Genomic DNA, 12,483 nt, shown 5'->3' with positions numbered 1-12,483 from the left:
GGGAGGCGGGGTCAGCCCAGATGTTAATGTTATTCCAAAAGTGCCTTATATCAGTGGTGTTATTTGAAATATATTAAACAGGGAACATCTAGAGATGTGCTATTTCCAGGGTTGTATTTTAGATAAAGTAAAAAGACCAGGCTTTATTTTGGAAGAGCACAATTTGGGACAGACCTCATGCCTCTATAGGTAGCTCACCCCTGAGAGACAGGAAGAATCTGTTCTCTGCTGTCCAAGGGAGCTCCTTTGGACAGGATCAGCCAGGAAGGGGGAACAAGAATCCCAGGTGTCCTGTTCAGGCTGATCTGGGGGTCTCAGCAGGAATGATATTAGCTGAGATGCAGTGCTTTATGAACTCAGCAGCACACTTTCTCTCCCCAGGAGAAATGGTTTCTCAGTGTCATTGTGCCCAAGGAGCTCTGCCCCACAGAAGCTGAGCCTTCATCTGGGTTTTCCACTGTCCCCTGCCCTCATTACCCTCTGTAGTTAGGAGCTGGCTGTTCAGACAGGCAATAATGCTTTAAAAAGTTGCCTTAAATATGTGTTCTCCAGTTGCCAGGATGTTTTTGCTGGTGCTGGGGGTGCAGTAGCACATTGATGCAGTTCCAGCACAGTGCTCACTGACATGTGAGCAGTATTTGCTCACACACACAGGGCTGTTGGCTCCTTGTGCAGGCTGTGCAGGGGACCTCAGCTGAGCACACAAAGTTCTGCGCTCGTGGCATCAACATTTCCAATGGAGGCACCAGGACTGATGATTCAACTGGTTGCTGTTGAAAGAAGGGGTTGTCTTCACTATTCTGGCTGTAGGTGGCTGTGGGCAGTGCAGAAGCCCTTTCTCTTGAGTTAGAGCCTGCAGGGATTCTACCTTAACTCTGAATGCCAGTGCTGTTGTGCACATCAATGATTTCCTGTTGGTTTAACCCAGATTTCTGAGCTCTCCAAGTCCATGTTGCATTCTAAAGCTTCACCTGAGTCAGGCTGACTTAAAGTCTCTCTGTTTCTCCATGCACTGGTCTGTGAACTCAAAAGCTCTTGCAGTTTTATGAACAATTTCAGCCTTCTCACTAAAAGTGTCACTCCCCAAATCAGCACAGTCCTGCTTAACCAGCCCCCACCCCTGGATCTCAACTCAATTGCTCATCTATGGGGATCCATTTTTAAGACAAGACCTGGTGCTCTCATGTTACAGACATGGAGCTAAGTGTGAAGGGATACAGGACTTGCCTGACATGATGCTGGGAATCTGGCAGAAGTGGAAGCAGAACACAAAACTGATAATTTCTTGGGCTCTGAATAATTGACCACCCTTCCCCAAGGTATGGGCTCTTCCTAAGGATTCTTTTGCTTTTGGCTGTGGTGGGGGCATGGGGGAAGCAGCTCACAAAATACCCCTGGTTTGCATGCTGCCTGTCACAACTAACAAGAAAGAGAATCAGATTTTTACTCTGTGGGGGCTATACCCAAAGGACATAGAAATTATAACTAAGAGACGGAAATCTATTTCCAGTCAGCTTAAAATTATTCTGCAAAGGGTTATCTATCTGTTAGGACAAAGAGTTAGAAATGCATACATCAAAGAGCACTAAAAAGAACTTCTAGTTGCCAGTTACATGATGCTTTGAGCTAAACACTGGGCTTCCCCATCCCCAGGCTCCTTCCTTTTCTGCATAAATTAAGAGTGTCATATCATCAGTGCATCCCAGGACTGCACGTTTAGGGACGTAGCTGGTACAATAGCTTTTTCCTTTGTGGTAAAGCTACCAGAAGTGCCCCAGGCAAAAAGTGACATTTCTCCAATGCTAACAGAGAAAAATGCTAACAAGCTAATTTTGCCTGTTTTGCTTTAATTTTGATTAGGGACCCACTGGCTACAGGTAAAATCTCGGTGTGATCGAGCTGCAAGTGTGCTGTTTGCTTTGCCTTCACTCATTAGTGAACAGCAGGAGCAAATGCACTGGGTAAGCTGATTACAGCTCTTGGCTCCTTTCACAGGCAAGTGGTGAATTCCTGAGGACCACATTCCACCTAGGTGTTATATCCCCTGGTGTCCCACACTGCAGTCACACACCCTGAGATCACGGCTAGAGCATCCCACTGGTTTGGGGCTGAGGGGTGTGATTGTTTTGTTTGGGTTTGGGGTATTTTTTCTCACACAGAAACTTGATAACTTCACCAACTCTTTCCTGGATGCCTTTTTATTGTGTTTGCCTTCAGAAAAAGTAACATTTGATCATGTGTTGAGAAGCTGCATGTTGCCTTGTAAACTCAGAAATTATTTTCAGGTGTATTCTGTGGGCATTTTTTTTTCTCAGAAAATTAACAGGCCTCTGCAGCAAATACCCAGATATAAGGTATTTATGGAGTCCTCCTCATTTTGCTTCTTGGAAACACAAAAGCCCCTTCTGCCTGCTCACATTGGTGGAACCAAAGAAGTGATTTGAAAAGGAATTGCATGTCTGTAGCACAGCACATCAGACAGATGAGGGCACGTTTACCAAAGGAGGACAGGGACATCACTGAGCCTGCTCCCACCACCTGCAGGCATTGCTGAATGTGTCAGTGCTAGTGAGATTTTCCTGTCTTTTTCTTTAGTTCGTTTTCCAAAGGGCCACAGCTCCCTTACAGAGGGATAATGTGGAAGGGCAATGGATATTTCTGTAAGGTGGAAACAAGGAGCATTGGTAGCATATGTATCATAAAACTGTCTGAAAAGGAATGCAGCTTGGTATTTGCTGTTCCTGGAGGTGAAAATATTGCAAGTAGAAGGAAGAAATCTCAACACATGGAAACATCTGCTGCAAAGAGGCACTGGAGAAACAGCTTTGTATTAACGTGAGAAGTGCAGCAGCCCCCAGTGCAGGAGCCCTGCACACCAAATGACACCAGAGTCCTTGTGGCCACCCCTTACCTTGGCACTCATGGCACAACTCTGCAGAACAATTGGATGCCAGGAGAAGGGTTATTCCTTGGGCAAAATTAACTGGCTGCCAGAGCAGTGAAAACACAGGGAGGCTTGGAAGGGCTTTTAGTCCAAAACTGACCCCACCAAGCTGTGGCCTTGTCTTGCCACTCAAATCTGTTTCATCCTTTTCTTCCCATCCTATTCCTTCCTCATCTTCACTCTCAGGATCTGAGATCAGGTCACAAACCTACATCCCATAAGAGGAGAGAACTGTGGGTTTTCTGAGCCCAAAAAAGCTGTGACTTTTTTGTTTAATGTCAGGGGTTATTTTCTAGCTGGCAAAATTTATAAGATGTTCCCAAGATCCGGGGATGCAGATTCAATAAAGGCAGACAAAAGATTTGAGGTTATGCTCTTCAGAGGGGAGCATCTTTTGTTTGGTTGGTTTGGTTTTACTCAAAGGGCATTTTTAATTTGTTCCTCAGTTAGCTGTTTCCAAATATATTTGTCTTTGCCATCTTCCTCTTTCCCTGCCTCTCTGGTTCTGATTTCACAGGCATTAGTAAATACATCACTAGTGGGATCTTCTCTCTAGGATTTATGTTTGGAGTTAAAAATTAATTTCATCCCAGAAAAAAGGATGAAGGGGAAAAGTGCAAGAAAAGGAGAAAAATATAATAAAAATAATAAGTAAGAGCGAAATCACAGAGGTATTTGGATGAGACTGAAGAGTATCCTTAATTTACTGGGAGAGCCCTGATGCCATAGGCTGACTTTGAGTCACAGTGTTCAAAAACATGTTGTTCTCAATATGTTACTTTAAATATAAAGAAGATAAAAAAATTAAGACCCATATTAGACTGACTAGTAAAACTATATTCCAGCATGACACAAAAATTGCATATGAATGAAATTGCTGATGTTTGCCAGAAGCAATGGCTGCTCACACAAACTACTGGGACATCCTGTAATTGTCTAGTGAAATTCAACCCCAAATTGCCAGAGCTCTGTGCAGACAGGCTGGCATGTGTTTAAATTTGCCTCCTAGCAGTATAGTTTGCATTAGCATTTCCCAGGCACACATGAACATTAACTTACATGGCTCAAGGAAGTTTAAATGGTTAAAAATTCAGGTAAGCCAGCTCAGGTGCAGTATGTGACAAGGGCTGGAGGCTGGATGAGGGGCCACTGCTCCCCATCACCTCCAACTCCTTCTTTTCTCCCTCTTGTAGGTATAGCAGCTAAATCATCTGCATAACCATGTCCTGGTGAAGCCATTCATTAAGTAAATGCACTTTAGTGTATTTATTTATTCATTATTTAGTGTATTTATTTAGTGTTAACATAGTAAATGAGCCTTTACTAAGTTAGTTCACTTAGGCAACACCAGCTCTAAGAATCCCCCATACAAAAAGCTAAAGAGAGAAACAGAGAACAGACAATTCTGGAGATGCAGGAGGATGGCAACGTGCTCAGCCAGTAAAACTTCAGCCAGAAGAGACTGTGTGATCACAGCTTTCTGCCCTGGGGCAGGAAGGGTTTGTCCTTGCCCAAACTCCTGATTTTCCTTGCCCAAACTCCTTATTTCCATCAATATAAGTGAATGCTGAAAAGCTGTAAACTTTCCATCCAGTCATTCCCAATTTATTGCATCAGGAGGGAATAAACATCATACATTTTCTACATTAGATCTACCCTGAGCTGAGCAGGATTTATTTTATTTAGACCACACATTGTGTGGTGTATTTATAAAGCAGAGTGCTCTGAAACAGAGTTCTGCTTGGGGAGGTCTCAACTGAGCCATTTATTGAACACACTTTGGTGAGCTGGTGAACGTCAGTGAAATCTGGAAGTGGCACAAGACTGGTCAAGGGGATGGAAAATGGGGTAGGAAAGCTGGGGCAGGGTGGGCAGGAGCTGTTAAACTCTGAGCTGTCCTGGAAATTGTGGGACAGCATCTTCCCAGCATCCCCCTGGCACGCCATGAGTCACTGCTGAGTCTCCACACTGAGTTATCACCATTTAGAGTGGCATTTCCTTTCAGACTGCACAAAGCAAAGGAGCCATATTAGCAAATTTATTGAGTATTTCATTAGATCAATATGGAGTATGATTTAGGAGCCTCTGCCCAGGCTCTTTAAATCTATTTAATCAAACCAATTAATAAAAAAAATCTAGAAAGTTGAAACACATCCTGTAAGGTGCATCATAAATATACTCCCTTACTTAGGCTTTTGATCTCAGCCAGGTAATTAACGGCTTTGGTTAAGTTCAAGTCATTCCCTCATGGCTGCTCATGGTCATAAAGCCCTGGGGCTATGCACAGCTCATGGATTTATTATGTTTTTTTCCAGTTGCAAAAGCTTTTCTAGCTCTGTTTCCTTTTTCCCTCCCCTCCTTTAATTCCAGCGATGTAGACTTCTGTGGCTCCACATCCCAGTTACAACTGCAGTGCTCTGTGCAACAACAGGATGGAAAGCAGGACTCTTTTGTCTTCTTCCAGTTTTTGGGAGAAGACTGAAGCCTGGATATCCCAACAGTTTTGCTGGGATAATCCTCCTCAGTGAGGCATCAGCTTCACTTCAGGAGAAATGAGACAAACCCAGCAGGACAAGGACCTTCTTCTCCCTTCCATATCCAAAAGCAACAAGGGGGGAATATATTTCTCTGTGGAGTAAAGAGGCTCAATTCTTCAGCTAGAAATCTCTCAGCTGTTTAGACAAGAATGGAGGAAGCTGGAGGGAGACAAAAATTGTGTCCATCACAGCAGGGGTGCATAATAAGCTGAAGAGAGAGGGAGATTGTGAACACATTTCTTCCCAGAGTCTTTATAGTCAAGATAGCAGCTTTATCTTGCTTTACAATCAAGGAAATCCGGGCTCTGGGGGAGAGAGACAAGGGACAGATGAATGGGTTTCCTCTAAGCACATGTAATATATATCAGAGTCTGAAGAACATTGGTCATAACTCTTGGACAGTGCCCCAGAACAAAATAAATAATGAGGAGTGCTGGGCTCACCTCAGGGGCTGAGGAACAGGAAAGCTGAGCCTGGATTCTCTGCAGATGGAGAGTTCCTCTCTTCTTTCTGCTCACAGGAGGCATCTGGTTTTACCTGAGCAGCTATGGGAGGTGGAGAAAAATATAACAAAACAACTGACCCACTTTTTTAACACAACTCCCTAGAAGAACAGCATATCTTTCCTAATGAGTGTCTGCTTAACTTTACACAGGTATGTGAACATCACAGGAAATATCCTGATGTATTCCAGGTGATGAGAAGTCCTACATAAAATGTCAAAGGTCCTTCTACTGGGGAGCAGCTTGTTTGGTAAAATAGTCTAAGAGAAGCATGGAGCACTGTGGGAGAAGGTTACATTTTCTCAGTGTGCCTAGCTCCAACAAGGACTGGTGTGACAGGAATAAAACTGCTGTACAGCAGGGAGAGGGAGAGGGATATGCCCACTGGTTACCCAGCTCTACCAGAAGTTTCAGGATGAGTCAGTCTGACCTTTGACTACATAAGTAGGAGTCCACAGATGGACTAAACCCTTAATATGAGCCCTAAAGAAGGGCACAGATCATAGCCTTGTTTTAGTTTATAGTTTGGAGTTTTCCCTGCATGAACATCCATGTGGCAGTGAAAGAAGCAGAGAGGACCATCCCTTCCTGAGAACATTTTCAAGCACAAAGACCCAATCGCAAATCCTTTGAAGAAAGCAAAAGTCCTTCCATCAACTCCAGGTGGCCTTGGGGTCCAGACCTGGGCTGGATGAACCTGAGTGATTCATTGGTGATTTTTTTTTGGCTGCAGCAAAGATGAAAGAAGATTCTGCTCTCAGAGCAGGTTGGGGCCCATGCTGATCACACCCTTCTATTTTATTTTCAAGAAGCCATGAGCCAGACAGAGTCCATTTATTCTAATATCTACTCAGCCCTCCTGGAATCAGAGCAAAGGCATTATCAAATATGTCTTATTGCCAGAGGGTTTCTAAAGTGGCCAGGCCCCAGAATGGGGCTCTTCCCTGCTAACCCCTTCTGCTTTCCCAGGGTTTGGGGTGGCTGTGGTCGCTGGGCTTTGGATGAGCTGCCACCAGTGAGGTCCCATTCTCATTCAAACCATGATCAGCTACTGTGAGTGGGGGGGAGGCAAAGGGACTTCTGAAAGCAGGAAAACAAATCCATAGCTAGTAAATTATATATAGCTCTTATCCCACAATTAGTTTGTAATTCTGAAGGACTGCAGACAGTCAGACTCCTGTGTAATAATCCCCAAGATCAGATTCACATTGAATTGAAGGACTTTGAAGAAAGATAGGCAACAAAAATTAGGCCAGGATCTATACCAGTTTACACTAGCAAAAGCTCTGCCCCTAGAAGGGATTTTAGCAAAAAATGTGAGGCCTTTTCTTCTGTTAGTTTTTTATTTGAATAAATTCTCTTCCCCTTTAGATGTTTTCTCTGTCTTAAACCCAGATTCTTCTTCATTACTACTTCAGTGTTGGCCATAGTGGAGTTACTTCTAATTTACACTGTTGTAAGACACTGTCAGAAAACAGACATCACTTTGGGAGAAAATATACATATTTCCAGTCTAGTTAATTAAAAATAGACATTGAAAACAATGTGTGTTTTATACATCATATCATATATATATGTGTATATAACATTGCAAAATAGGTGGTAGTTGAATTTATCCATTCATCATAAATATTGATTACTTGCGTAGTAAGTGATAAATCAAAATGCAGTAATCACTAAATCAAAGATTTATATGAGTAAAGAGCAGCAAAGCAATTAATCAGTTCCCTGTACAGCCAATGATTAATTAGATTCCAGTCTGAAAGTATAGAGGCTGGTTTACAATTAAGACTATTACAGATAGGCTTTATATATTTTTTTCTTAAACATCCTGTTCTTGAAAAGGAGATAAGTTGACCCCAAACAAACAATGCTCTGAGAAGGATCAGACGATGCAGTTGTGTGTTTACATTCAGGACTCTCAGTTCCTAGAAGCACAGATCACAGCAGGCAGAAGCAGCAGAAGTTGCTAAAATCTCATAGTCAGAGCCTTCACTCTGCCTGGGCTTGCTCTGCTCCACAGCTTGGAATAGACAGCCAACCCACAGGAACGGGATTTGGGAGCTAAAGCCATCAGCAAATCTCTTTTGGGGCACCATAGATCCTGGTGGTTGTGTCTGACCAGCATCTGCTAAAGACCAAGACAGACGTGGGGTCCTTCCGACACCCAGACACTGCAGCTTTGCACAGGCAGGGGGAAAGCTGGAAACACCACCAGATCTTTCTGTTGCAGAGGAAAATGTGTCCTGGTGAGCTCCAGGGAGCTTCAGCACCCCAGCAGTGGGGCAGGGTGACAGGGACACGGGCAGCACCCCACACTCTGCACATAGTCACAGTGAGCAGGTACCAACGGGGTTATCAGAACTCCCTGATCTAGATCACAGCAGAAATTGTTGGTGTGTTCCCTACCATGCCTTGACATGTTCCATGCAGGATTCAGGTTTGATTCCCCAGCACTGCTCCACCCCACTGGAAGCTCTGGAGCTGACACAGGATCAGCTGTGCAGCTCAGCAGAGCTGGCACAGGACAAATATTTGTTCCCAAATTCTCCTACAAGCAAAAGCTTCTCCTTATGCCAGCCAGCTGTTTGGCAAGAGCTGTTTCCTGCTCTTATTCATTGTGATGCCTCAGCCAGGCCAATTCTTGTGCCTGGGAGAGAGCAGCATTAACACCATGTGATGTCTATTTTATCCCACTCCCCTCTCCCAGAGAGCTGAAGAACAGGCCTGGGAGCTGCTAAAAAGCAGAGAAGAGCAGCAGGACATGCTCAAGGTGCACCCTTAGTTCAGAAGGATGAGGCTCCAGTTCATGCAAAATGAACTTTTTTTGCTTTCTGCAACATAAATCCAGCTGGGTGTTGGCAGTGACCATCACACAACTGCACCACAGCTGTGCTAAACTGTACCTGTTCCACTCCTCAGATACAGGTGAGCAAGAGACAGACCTGAAAGGGAATCTCTCAAAGAAGGAAAACCACCACCTAGTACCAGAGAAACCTGTTTTCTTCTTTGTGTGTTTTTTTTTAATTTCACATGAGTATTTTTTAGGGTGCTGACTGCACCTCCCTTCCCTGGGAGAGGACATGATGGGGATGTGGACACACAGATGTCTCCAAGAACTCTGTTTTGGCTTAGAGTCTCTAGCTGGAGCCTCCTTCACCAGACACTGCAAATTACTCTTTTTATATTGTGTGCATATCGAAAATGCAGGGGTCATGAGTCTACAGCCTTACCTGTGCACCTTCTCAAGGCTCTCCACATGCCCAGCTAAGCCAGGTGAGAGCTCTGGGGATGTGTGGGCAGTGACAAGTTCTCAGGTAATAGTTTACTCATCCAGAAAATGCAGTTAAGGGTTACCCAGACAAATCCAGATTTTTAAAAATCCAGTATTTTTTAGGAAAAAGTCCAATCATGTTGTTTGACATTTTCAAAATGAAGTGTAACAACTCTGTATTTCAGCTGAAGGTTTTTTGAGACCAAATTTGCTCAAACACAGGCTTTTTATATATAGATGTATACCCTTTTTAAAAACAGAACAAAACAACATGTTTTGCATAATTCGAAGTGATAGTTTTCAGAGGAGATGACAGTGGGGAGAGCTATTTCAGAAGAAAACCTGCTTTGTGTTCTCTTAAAATGGTGAGCAAGCTGAAAAATTAATTATGCACACATCTCTAAAGCACAAACTGCATGGAGCAGCCTGGGCCCAGGCAAAGGTACCTTAGAAGTCCCTCCTGGCCAACAATTGTTTTTTGATTCTGCTTCACTTCTGAATATAAAAACTGGATGAGGGGTGAGAGCATCATGTGGCTAATGGTGGGTGCTCTGCACAGAGGCAGGATCCTTCCTGCAGAGCAGTGCCTGCAAATGCTCTTTTTGACCTCGTTTTGCCTCAACGCCTGCATTACTCACTCTGAATTTGGCTGTGTCTACCTTGCTCTCAAGCCTCTTGTCTCAACTTATTTGTGTTAAGTGTAGGACACCTGGACAAAATAACCAGAGCGATGCCAAAGCTGTAATCCAACCCTGTGTTCTGAAAGCTGCAGAGGGAAAAAAAAGGAGCACTTTTTTGGTGGGGAGAGAGGGAGAGGAAAGGGGGAACTGGGATAAGGAATCAGCTAATTAGCCTCATCTACATTTCAGCTACACGGTTCACAGGTACTAAATCATTCCTGACATATTTAGGTTGCCATTTATTACCAAAATTATTCAATGTGAATTTTGCCATTTAGGACTTGTTAAGAAAAATACTTATGTCTTCAGAGTGACTCCAGCTCTGATCCCTTCTGACATAACAGCACCAGTGGGCCCCAGTTTAAGTGCAGGCATCCCTGCCCACAGTAGCAGCCCAGGCACACAGCTGGATGCACAGCTGGATGGACAGGACTGCAGCACTGGGTTCACATCAAGAGACTGGGGTGCTCAAATTTGATTTCTTAGGTCAAAAACCCCACATCTCCACCATCCCCCACAAAGCTGCAAATTAATACCTCTGTTCTGATAATCTCAGCTTTCAGTGGAGTGTTCCTGAGATATATTGGAGATTTTGCATGCATAAAGACTTAAAATTTGGTCTTGAAATAGTATATCACAGTGTAAACACAGCTCCATGCCAAACAATACACACAAATATGTATGCACACACATGCTGCACATGACTGTTAGGAGGCCTTATATTTTTAATTAACTCTTCATTGTTCATTGATGGGTTGTTCACATTGTGTTGAGCTGCAGCTCTACCCCACCAAAAAAAAGACCCAAAAAACAATACATTAACTCAAACCCTCTCAGCAGGCAGGTCCTCCTGAGTGGGAGGATTTACAAAGATGAGTGTTTAAGTCATTTCCTTGTCTTGGTCCAGGTCTCTTGGGTCCCCTCCCAGCTCTTCTTCCCTTTTACTCTGCATTTTAAATCCCAGCCCTGTTAAAGCCTCTGATGCTTTCAGGTAAGGCCACTAACCTGAATTATCACCCCCTAAATGCCACTCCACTTGTGGATTGCAGCATCACCAATGCAGACTTTAAGATGTAGTAGCTAATTTCAAGGAAAATTTGACCCAGAAACCAAGGTCTCTGAGACAGGAAGTTCACACAGGTTTTATAAAAATAGATTCCTGATAAGGGAAACTGCTTTTATTAATGCCTGCTACAGAGAAAATGCTAATAAACTCACACTTTATTAGACATTAGAGAGTCAATGTAGAAAAGAAATGTTGGAATCCCAGCTCATCAGTCCTGTTGTTCATGGAAAAAAATTTCTAATCTGGATTTAGTTTGCTCTGGGCCACCGCAGCCAAAGATAACTCTAAAAAAATAACAGTTGCCTGTACATTCTCTTATAAATTAGTTAACAAAGCCCCCCTACATTTGAGGGGATGTTCCCCACATTAGTGACAGGCTGAAGATGAATTTTAATGATATATATTTAGCTGGCCAGCTCCTCTGCCACTGAAAATCAGCATGAGATGACAGGCACAAAAAAAAAAAAAAGATGCAAGGCTGATTTTCACCACTTTACTCATTATTGTTGAGAGTATGTTCATTCCGGTGTCTCTGAATTCAAAGAGGAAAACAAAAATAGCCTTTTTCAATAAAAAAAGTCAAAGTAGGAGGGGTTAGCTGGCAAGATTTTTCCAGTGAATGGGTCTTGCTTTTGCAACTGGTTTCCAACTGAGTCCAAGGCAGTCTGAATTTGACTTTAGGACTATCTGCTGAGCTACTTTCCCAGGCATTTGAAACAGATTAGATGTAACAGCATTTTTTTCCCTTAGCCAGGGCCAGTTTCCTATCAGAGGTGCAAATTCAGATTTATCTACTACAAGGAGCTTAATAAAAAACACCCTTTTCCCTCCCTCAGTCACTGGTTATCATAAACAAATCCCTCAGCAGAAGCTAAAAAGAACTTTGAGGTTAAAAGCAGCCTTTAAAAGAAAATGATGTTGTACATCATTCCAAAATTTAATATGACTTTATGCACAATAGTAATGTGCCTGGTAATGCAAAGATTTTTCTAAAGTAGCTTAATAACAATCCAATATTCTCTTCCTTAAAAAATGAAAATGTATGTCAAAAAAGGATCTAATGTAGCTGCATCTTGTATCCATTGATGGAGAGAGCTGATTTACATAGATAGCATTTAACATACTATCATCATTATCCTATCAGTCTTCTGTCTAATCTGGAAGCCTTGAGACAGAGTTCTCAATGTTCTCTGAGGTAAAAAAAATACCAACCAAAATTATGGTAAAGGGGGAGAAAAAAAAAACAGTGAGGGACAGATGAATATCAAATCAGATGAGATAAAAATGGGACTTTTTTTTTAGCCAGCAAAGAATGAGCTTAAACTGCTGAAAAGTGGATAAAACAAATAATGTTTGAGACTGTAGCATACAGTACCACAATGATGAGGGATAAAAGAGAGAATTATGTTAATGGCCGGGCCTGCATGTGCTTGTGGAGGCTGCTCTTAGATTGCTTGTGATGGCTTGAAGGATGCAGAT

At 42.9% G+C, this 12,483-nt stretch overlaps 1 long non-coding RNA gene across 1 annotated transcript in view; it reads right to left on the bottom strand.

Moving 5' to 3' along the window:
* Positions 1 to 12,483, bottom strand: part of LOC110470840 (uncharacterized) — a 226,205-nt gene that overhangs the window by 92,078 nt on the left and 121,644 nt on the right. The window contains exon 4 of the long non-coding RNA XR_014958334.1: positions 5,925 to 6,026. This is a non-coding gene — a long non-coding RNA (uncharacterized LOC110470840). The remainder of the gene's footprint in view (positions 1 to 5,924; positions 6,027 to 12,483) is intronic.

The sequence above is a fragment of the Lonchura striata genome, chromosome 13 (genome assembly GCF_050655825.1).
Source record: "Lonchura striata isolate lonStrDom1 chromosome 13, ASM5065582v1, whole genome shotgun sequence".
In the NCBI taxonomy this organism is placed as follows: Eukaryota; Metazoa; Chordata; class Aves; order Passeriformes; family Estrildidae; genus Lonchura; species Lonchura striata.
The sequence above is the reverse complement of the archived record's forward strand: the minus strand, read 5'-3'. Positions and strand labels throughout refer to the sequence as shown.